The 10,267-nt window shown below is 39.1% G+C and overlaps 1 non-coding gene across 1 annotated transcript; it reads right to left on the bottom strand.

Moving 5' to 3' along the window:
- Positions 1–795: 795 nt before the first annotated feature.
- On the bottom strand, positions 796–902 carry LOC112926012 (U6 spliceosomal RNA). Its single transcript, XR_003236241.1, has one exon. It is a non-coding gene; the product is annotated as a U6 spliceosomal RNA (small nuclear RNA).
- Between the last annotated feature and the right edge of the window lie 9,365 nt (positions 903–10,267).

Below are 10,267 nucleotides of genomic sequence, written 5' to 3'. Positions count from 1 at the left end.
GGCTGTCAGAAGAGGGAAGAAGCCTGCAACTTAAAGTCTCAGAAGGTGGCGAAAGAGAGAATGAAACCTGCAAAGGCGTTTTGGCTTTCATTGCCTTTTCACAGCTTTGACCACAGGGTTTAAAAATAATTGCAATGGCAGAGATTTAGATACTTAGGAGAGAACACAAGCATGTGTTTTTAAGTGTTTGCTGTCATTCTTCTTAGATAAGCCATAATTATTAGAATAGCTCATGGAATTATGGTTGGAACAGTTTTTAAAGCTGAGTTTTATAAATTTAGCTTTATAAAATTTAGTTTTGTTTTGTTTTTAAATATTTTATTTATTTATTCATGAGAGACACAGAGAGAGAGAGAGAGAGGCAGAGACACAGGCAGAGGGAGAAGCAGGCTGCCTGTGGGGGCCTGATGCAGGACTCGATCCTGGGACCCTGGGATCACCACCTGAATCAAAGGCAGATGCTCAATCACTGAACCACCCAGGTGCCTCAAATTTAGTTTTATAATAGATGAATGGCAAAATATATTATGATCCATTAATTCTAAGGAATATTCTGAGACCTTTAAAATATCATATTTTTGCAGGGTATTTATCAACTGAGAAAAAGGTAAGAAGGAGTACGTTATCCAACCAGAGCAGCCCAGTTAAATATGTATGTCTAAAAAAGGATGTGTGTGCATATGCACGGAGAAAGCCTAGAAGGAAATATATCAAAGCTATAATATCTGTTATTTTAGGTTTTTGACTGGCAAAACTGTTGTGGGTAATTTTCAGGTGTTCTTTTTTGTTTTTGTTTTTAAATATGGAAGCTTCACAAATTTGCATGCCATCCTTGTACAGGGGCCATGCTAATCTTTTCCACATCATTCCAATTTTAATATATGTGCTGCTGAAGTGAGCACAACTTTGATGTTTTTATAATTACTTTTCTGTGTCTCACTTTATATTTCTATAGGATTTTCTTTGAATTTTCCCCTTATATGTGCTATAAAAACAGAAAAAAATCAGAAAACAAAAGATGACTTATTTTGACTTAATGTGATAGCTTCCCTTTAGGCAGTTAGTATAGGTTTGGCACTAAGCATTTTTCATAAGTTATCTTATTTCATCTTCATAAAAATCCTGCTATTATTTATATTTATTTACCAACTCAAAGAATCAAGGCATGGAAAGCTTAAGGAGCAGGGTTGTGGTAACCCAGGTAGAAAGTGGCAGCACTCAGATTTCACATCCACTGATGCACTCCAGAACTGTGCTATTAACATTAGACTCCAGGCAACTCCTAAGATGCACAGAGGGGAGAGGATATTCATGGTGAAGGGTCCTTGTATTATTTGGGAGGAATTCTGTTCCTAGCCTAGCCTGCTGAACACAGTGAGAAAGACTGAGGACTGATCTTGAAATGGAGGAAAGATGATCTCTGAATTAAGGTAGTAGGACTGACTGGTAATACACGCTGTATTATTATCCAAAACAGGTCCCCAATTTTTGATGGCCTGATTGATGGTTACAGAAATTGATGGTATTTGAAGGTTTTGACAGGAGAGTGGTAGTCAACCCTGTCCTTTTTTTTTAATAAGAAAAATATGTTTGTTTTGTAATGTGTGTTACAGTAAAAAGGTCATATCCTTAACATATATAAAGCTCTTCCAAACCAATAAAAATGAAGAGTACAAGAACAGCCACTTACCAAAGAACATGTATGACCAGAGAGCCCATGGAAAAAATAATCTTTCTCATTAAACATTTCATAATCAAGCAATAAAATGTGATACCTATTTCTCTTTTCAAATTGATAGATGATTAACATACAGCACTGTATGAGTATTAGACATACAACCTAATGATTTGATACATGAATGTAACACAAAATGACTACCACAACAAGTGAACATCCATCACCACACACAATTACAAATTATTTTTTAACTCCATTCTATTCAACAAATATTATTTGAGACTGTATCCTAGGGACAAGTCTTCATGCAGGTGGTTTTATTTTATTTTTTTTTTAATTTTTATTTATTTATGATAGTCACAGAGAGAGAGAGAGAGAGAGAGAGGCAGAGACACAGGCAGAGGGAGAAGCAGGCTCCATGCACCAGGAGCCCGACGTGGGATTCAATACCGGGTCTCCAGGATCGCGCCCTGGGCCAAAGGCAGGCCCCAAACCGCTGCACCACCCAGGGATCCCCATGCAGGTGGTTTTAAAGGCTGGATGGGGGCAATGGGAGACTAGGGGCAGCCAGGACTGCAGGTAAGGAAAGAGGTCAGGTTGGGCTCAGCACAGGAACAAGAATGCCAAGTGCTATCTGCATGCTGCCTTCCAGTTTCTGATGTGATTTATTTATTTTTATTTTATCCACTGAAGATCCTTATAAAAGGGAAACACAAGCAGTATTTAAGAAGTACTCACTATATGCTAGGCACTATGCTAGAAGTTTTGCTCATTCTGGCTCATATAACCTCCTGAAAAGTTCCTTTTAGGAGGTCATGGTTACATACTAGCCACCTTAAGGTCAGAAGAGTGAATGAACACATTGTGAGCTCTGGAAACCCCCAGCATCCACATGTAGAGCTCTACCCACTGTACCACACTGCATGGGCTCTGGGTCACCTAAGGCTGACATATTGGTCACCTAAGGCTGACATATTGTGTCTCTCTCTTGCATTTCCACAAGAGAGAGATGTTCTTTTTTTTTTTTTTTAATTTAAAATTTTATATATTTATTCATGAGAGACACTCAGAGAGAGGCAGGGGGAGAAGCAGGCTCCTTGTGGGGAGCCCAATGTGGGACTCGATTCCGGGACCCTGGGATCACAACCTGAGCCAAACGCAGATAATCACGGAGCCACCCAGGTGCCCAAGAGAGATGTTGTTAATCAACTTGGTACCTCTTTCAGCTTTTTTCTCATCTATAAAAGGAGTTCCAGTTTGCACATGCTCACCTGGTAGTTTCTCAGAAAATCTCTCCCATTATTCACCAACTGGGTCAGGATCCACTTGAGACATTCATGGCACAGTGGTGCAGGCTGTAGACTTTGGGTTTAACTTTTTTCTCCTCATTAGCCTCCACTGGAATTGTGCTCTGTAAAGTTCACTGCATGGGCTGATGCCTGTTTTTAGAAACAGTTTTATTGAAATATAGCTATGTTCATTTGTTTACATACACCTATGGCTGTTGTTATGCTACAATGGCAGAATTGAATAGTTACCAGAGAGACTGGCCTTCCAGGTCCAAAGTATTTAGTATCTGGCCCTTTACCAAAAAACAAACAAACAAAAAACCCACCCTAATCATAATACCCTTTGTCCTATTGTCTACTTGGGTCCCCTACTGCTCTTCCTACCCACTGCAGTTTTAGTTCAGTGCCATCTTAGAAGCCCACCATCTTTAAGCCAGCCCTGTCTACTCCCTGTCCCAACCCATCTTTTACCTTGGATAGGAGTTTGAGGAGAACACAGGAGCTTAGCTCAGGTCTTGGAGAAGTCCCCACAATTACAAGAAAAGAGGAAAAACAGAACTGTCAGAGGGTTTGCAGAAACTAACAGCAAACAACAGACAGATTTCAAAACAAGGCAAAAAAACAAAAGAGGCATTTAATGGTGTCTAGAGTTGCAAACACACTTGAGAAAAGTGAGCAATGAGAAAGGCTGCTGAACTTGACCCTTAGCCGTTTATGGGTGACCTTTGGAACTGAAGTGTCCCCTGAATGACGTGGGTGGAAACCAAATTTCTGGCAATGAAGAAGATAATGATTTGGATTTCCAGAATGGACTCTGAATTACTGGCTGAGGAGGTTAGCACTTCCTGCCTGCCTAATTTCTCATGGGCAATTTTGTGATTTTGTTTCCTTATTTAACTTCTCTACACAGTAAGAAGCGCTAGTTACGCTCATCATTTGTAATCAAGCAGCTGTTGCCTCTGGAGGCTCTCTGGTCAATCCACGTGTCTGCTTCCCCAGTAGCTCTGAGTGTTTGGTTTCACTCAAGTTTTTCTTTTTTCCCTTTTTTGAAAGTGTGGAGACATAGTTTGTGCCCTGGTATGTGCTCCTTGAATTCCTTGATAGGAGAAGCCTTGGAATGTTAATGAGGTCACTCCTTTCCTGGTGGACAGAGAGATCAATGGCTTTCAGGTGTTAATGAGAGGTCCTCAAAATTTATGCCCATTGTTAGAGAGCTGATGGCTCCCTGCTGAACTGTTAGACCTTTCTTAAATGGACAACCAAAGACATTTTTTCAGCCCTGCATAAATTTCAGTCATCAGGCTCGGATATGCAGTACATGCATCAGAAATTCCAGCTGTCTCAGTTATGAACTTCTTTCAAACTTTCATGTCTCTGACCTCAGATAGAATTGGTCCTCTCCATTCCAACCATTCGTTTGATCCCCATTTCTATCACCTCCTCCAGGCATTCACCCATCATTTATCCAATTTCTTCAATGTTTTTAACTTCTACCTCTCCACTGTGTCTTCTCTTCAACCTACAAATATATTTAAGCTGCTCCCTCCCTAAAAAAATTTCTCATGTTATCTGCCTTTTTCTCAAGTTATTGCAGTCTGTGCAATCACACACACTCCCCTTTTACAGCAAACTGTTTGAAAGAGAACACTAACCCTAGGTATTATTCCCTCACTATTTTTCTTGCCTTCATCCAACTGGTGTGGGTCCCTGTTAAAAATACTCTGGAAAGGTCATTACTGATCTAACTGCCAAATCCACTGACTTCTTTCTCTTCCATCAGGCCCCTCAGGCATCTGGTCCCTTTCCTGAAACCCTCTTACATCACGTGCTAGGGATCCAATGGCTTCCTGGTTCTTCTCCCCTTCTGATCACTTGCTTCTTAGTCGTTTTTGTGAAATCTTGTTTCTCTCTTCCTTCATGCTATGTCTTCTCAGAGTTCTGTTCCAGGCCTTCTTTTCTTTATTTACAAATTCTTCCCGGGCTTCTTCATCCTCATTAATGATTTCATCTACCTTTCAAATGCTCAAAAAACTCCCAAACCTGTATCTCTGGTCTTTCTCTCCCTCTCCTGAGTTCAAGATTAGTGATACCAGTTAGTCATTTTTGCAATGATGGGAGCTTTTTTTCTGTACCAGGTGATGCAGTAGCCACTAGCCTCGTGTGGCTATTAAACATTTGAAATGTGACTACAGTAATGAATCAAATTTTAAGACTTATTTTTTATTTTTTATTTTGAGAGAGAGAGCATGCATGGGTGGAGGGAAGGGCAGAGAGAGAGGAGAGAGAGAATCTCAAGTAGGCTCCATCCTCAGGGCAGAGCCTGGGTCTCGATCTCACAACCCTGAGATCATACCTGAGCTGAAATCAAGAGTCAGAGGCTTAACCAAACCGAGCCACCCAGGAGCCTCGAATTTTATGTTTTATTTAATTTTAGCCGATCTGAATTTCAGCAGCCACACATGGCTAGTGACTACTGTATTTGATAACACAGCTAAAGACGCTTTAATTTAAATTCCCTATTAGATATCTCTTTTAATTTTTTTTCTATAACATATCCCAAACCAAGCCCATCACCTAATTCCCCAAATATCTCCTCCTGTTATATTCCCCATTTCATTAAAATGGCATCACCATCTGAACATTTACCAAATGTCAAATCTGATTTTTTTCCCTCACCTCACACTGATAATCAATTGTTTCTGTTGGCAAAGTATTCCTAAAATCTGATTCTCTTTTACTGCTAATGATTCCTTAACTGCTAACTATATGTCCAACATTCATTATTAATGGCTTTTAATGCATTATCCAATCACTTCCTACACATGTGCACATGTGCACACACACACACACACACACACTCATGCTTGATATTTGCCATTATAAGTGCTAAGACACACCCAGTACAGCCAGGGAGATAATCTTAATTACAAGTCTGAAAAGAACAAGATAACGAGATACCTTAAAGAACTATTAAAAATGTTGAATTCCTTAGACTGTTGTGTTCTCTGGACACTCTTTGTAATCTCACCTCCCTGTTATCTCATACTCCACTGTGGCACATGACAATGTTGCGATGGAGACTGCTAATTCTTCATTTTTCCTGTTCCTTTAAGATCAATCAGTAGTTTACTTCTATTCCTCCTTACTGTCTAGTGATTTGAACAGCAACCAGATTGTGGCCAGAAACTACTTTGAGGGATGGCCTTCCGGTTCTTCTGAAACCATACAACAGTCCCTAAGACAATGTCATCTGGTTGCAAGTGTCAGAGCCAAGTGCCCCTTGAGTCGTAATAGTTATATTATATTAGTTCCTCAAAAGTTGATCTTAGAGTTGCCATGTGACCTAGCAATTCCATTTCTAGGAATCTATCCAAAGGAATCAAAATATGCGTTCACAGAAAAAAAGTGCACATAAATGTTAATAGAGGCATTATTCATAATAGCCAAAAGATAAGGACAGCCTAAAGATTCATCAACTGATGATGGATAAACAAAATGTGGTATATCTATAAGATGGAACATCATTCAGGGACGCCTGGGTGGCTCAGTCGGTTAAGCACCTGCCTTTGGCTCAGGCCATGATCTCAAGTCCTGGGATCGATCCTGTGTCAGGCTCCCTGCTCATGAGTCCACTTCTCCCTTTCCCTCTGCATCTCATGCCATCCCCACCCCCTGCTTGTACTCTCTCTCACTCTCTTTCTCTCAAATAACTAAAATCTTAAAAAATAAAAAGATGGAACATCATTCAGCTGTAAAAAGGAACAAAGTACAGAACATGCTACAACACAGATTAAGTTTAAAAACATAATGCTAATTTACAAAATCTAGACACAAAGTTCACATATTACGTGAAGTATCCAAAATAGGAAAATCCACAGAGACAGGAAATAGTTTAGTAACCACTAAGCTATTTGTCAGGGAGTGGGGAGGGGAAGATGGAAAGTGAACTAAATGGGCATGGGGTTTCTTTAGGAAGGGATGAAAATGTTCTGGAATTTATTGATAAATTCTATAGTGGTGATGATTATACCACCTTGTGAATATACCAAAAAAAATGGACAATTTAAAAGGGTGGCTTTCATAGCATATGAATTATGTCTCAAAAAGAAAAAGAAAAAGAAAAAAGAAAGAGAACCTATATATGCAACTATGACATAACCCAACAATTGTACTCTTGGTCATTCATCCCACAGAAATGAAACCTTAGGCTCTTAAAACACATGAGTATTCATAACATGAGTATTCATAATAGCTTTATTCTAATAGCCAAAACTAGAAACAATCCCGACGTTCTTCTATGGGTGAATGGTTAGTCCATTCACTGTGTACATTCATACCAGGGAATGATACTAGCAATAAAAAAACATACACCATTGGCATAATCAACCACCTGGATGAAATGCCAGAAAATTATGCCTAGTGAAAAAACAGCCAATCCTCAGTTCTTACCTACTGTATAATTCCATTTCTGTAGCATTATTGTAATGACAGAGAAATGGGAAATAGGTTAATGATTGGCAAGGGTGAAGAATGGGGAGGGGAGGCGTGAGAGAGAGGGATGTATGACTCTAACAGAGCAACAGATAGGATCCTTGTGGTGATGGAAATGCCCCACATCTTGATTTTATCAATATCCGTATCCTGGTTGTGATATTGTGCTATCGTTTTGCTGATGCTATCAACTTGGGGGAAATGAGGGGAAGAGCATGGGGCTCTCTCAGTATTACTTCTTACAATTGTATGCAAATCTACAATGAACCTAACATTTAAAGGCTTAATTAAAAATAAAAAACAACCTCTAAAGTCAGCATCTGGAGGTACTTGCCAATTTAAACTCAGTGGAAGAACTTGAATACCCTAAGATATAACTGTGCCACTTAAATTCTCTGTAGAAGTAATCAGTTTGGAAGAAAATGCCAGGGAGATTGCACATTTGCTGAGCAGGAGCCGAATGTGACCATGAGATGGGGAGGGTCAAGTCAAAGGCATCTGTCAATGTAAGGGTGTGTTTTGCGAGAGAGTTTAGCTGATAGGAAAACCTCAAAACTCCAGGCAGGATCATCTGACTTTGGAAAAGAGATTTTAATGGTCAGTGTTATGTGGCAACTCGGCAAGGCTATAGGCCCCACTTACTCAGCTAAACACTAACAATCTAGGTGTTGCTCTGAAGGTGTTTTGTAGAGATGATTAACATTCATAACCAGGAAACTCGAAGTAAGGAGATTATCCTAAATAATCTGGGTGGGCCTTATTCAAGCTGTAGAAAGGCCTCAAGGGCAGAACTGAGTTTTCCCTGAAGAAGAAGAAATTCTAGGGGTGAGGGGTGGGCAAAATGTTTGAAGGGGAATGGGAGATACAGGTTTCCAGTTAGGGAATGAACAGGTCACAGGGATGAAAGGCACAGTAGAGGGATTATAGTCAGTGTACTATGGCAACTACACTTGTGGTGAGGACAGCACAATGTACAGAGAAGTGGAATCACTATATTTATTCACTGGAAACTGATCTAACTTTGTATGTTAAGTGTACTCCAATAAAATTTTTTTTTAAGTAAAGAAGAAATTCCACCTGCTGATCGCAATTTCGGTTCATACAGATTCGCGTGTATGCCTGACAATTCCACTCTGCTCTTTTTGGTGGCCTACCCTATAGATTTTGGATTTGCCTGGCAACCCCTGCAATTGCATAACCTATTTCCATGCAATAAATATCTATATCTATATCTATATCTATATCTATATCTATGTCTATGTCTATGTCTATGTCTATGTCTATATCTATATCTATATCTATCTATATATAGTTGACCCCTGAATAACACTGCACAGGTCCCTTAATATGCAATGGGTTTTATTTTTTGTGTTTATATGTGTATATAAATACAGTGCAGTACTGCAAATGTATTTTTCTCCCTTATGATTTTCTTAATAACATTTTATTTTTAGCTTATTTTATTTTATAAATATTGTAATAATACATATATAAAATGTAGGCTAATCAACTGTTGGTGTTATCAGTAACTCTCTGGTCAACAATAGACTATTAGTAGTTAAGGTTGGAGGGGGAGTCAAAGTTATATGTGAATTTTCAAAGGCACAAGGGGCAGGTGTCCTTAACCTCTGGGTTGCTCAAGGGTCAATTGTATGTTGCAAGCAATAAATCTCTTTATCTCTTTCTCTGTATATATATGTGTGTATCTCACCTGTTCCTACCCTCTATTGAGACCCTACCTAATATAAGAAATTGTTGTATTTAAAAAAAAAAACAAAAAACAAAACCTCTTTTCTCATCTAGCAGACTCCAGAAGTGTTTTGAAAACAACTCTGCAGACCCAAATTTTATTATGTTGTAGCTTTGATTTATTTCCTGGAAGCCTATGAGTTATAATAAAACTCTAATTCCTACAGTCAATTAGAAAATAATGGAGTTAAGTATAAAAGAACTCCCCCTAAATTTAAAGACCAAATGGGAGTGAGTTGTTTGATCTTCATTTTTGATGAGACATTATCAGCTACGAGATGGAAATGGCCTATATTGCCAAAAATAAACTCTTTTTCTTTCTTTCTTTCTTTCTTTCTTTCTTTCTTTCTTTCTTTCTTTCTTTCTTTCTTTCTTCTTTCTTTCTTTCTTTCTTTCTTTCTTTCTTTCTCTCTTTCTTTCTCTTTCTTTCTTTTCTCTGTCACTTTCTCTTATCCTCCTGTCTTGTGTTTATCAAACTTCTATTGAGACTTGGCCGTGTCAGGCTAGGTGCTAGATACTGATATTACAAATACAAGGAAGCTGAGTCCTATCTGGCTTCCAGGTCCTGCTTATGGTCTCTCATGGAAGAAATGAGCATAATTAACTAATATAAAGAGTGCCTTGTGGGGATCCCTGGGTGGCTCAGTGGTTTAGCGCCTGTCTTTGGCCCAGAGCACAATCCTGGAGTCCCGGGATCGAGTCCCATGTCGGGCTCCCGGCATGGAGCCTGCTTCTCCCTCCTCCTGTGTCTCTGTCTCTCTCTCTTTCTATCATGAATAAATAAATAAAATCTTAAAAAAAAATAAAAAGAGTGCCTTGCCCTAAGGAAAGAGATTAGTCTCCACCACCATCTTTGGAGATTCATTTTCCATTTTGGGGTAGGGTGAGGGGCATCCATGACATATCATTTGTTCATGATTTTGAGGAACCTTTGAACTATTTTAACTGCATGCCCAACAGCACATTTGACATCAAAGAACAGAGTGGCAAATTCTTCTGAGTTCTTAACATTCTTTACTCATGAACTATGCATTCCCTGCTGATAACATTAGGAAATTTA

This window comes from Vulpes vulpes, chromosome 12 (assembly GCF_048418805.1).
Source record: "Vulpes vulpes isolate BD-2025 chromosome 12, VulVul3, whole genome shotgun sequence".
Lineage (NCBI taxonomy): Eukaryota > Metazoa > Chordata > Mammalia > Carnivora > Canidae > Vulpes > Vulpes vulpes.
This window is presented reverse-complemented; position numbering and strand designations above follow the sequence as displayed.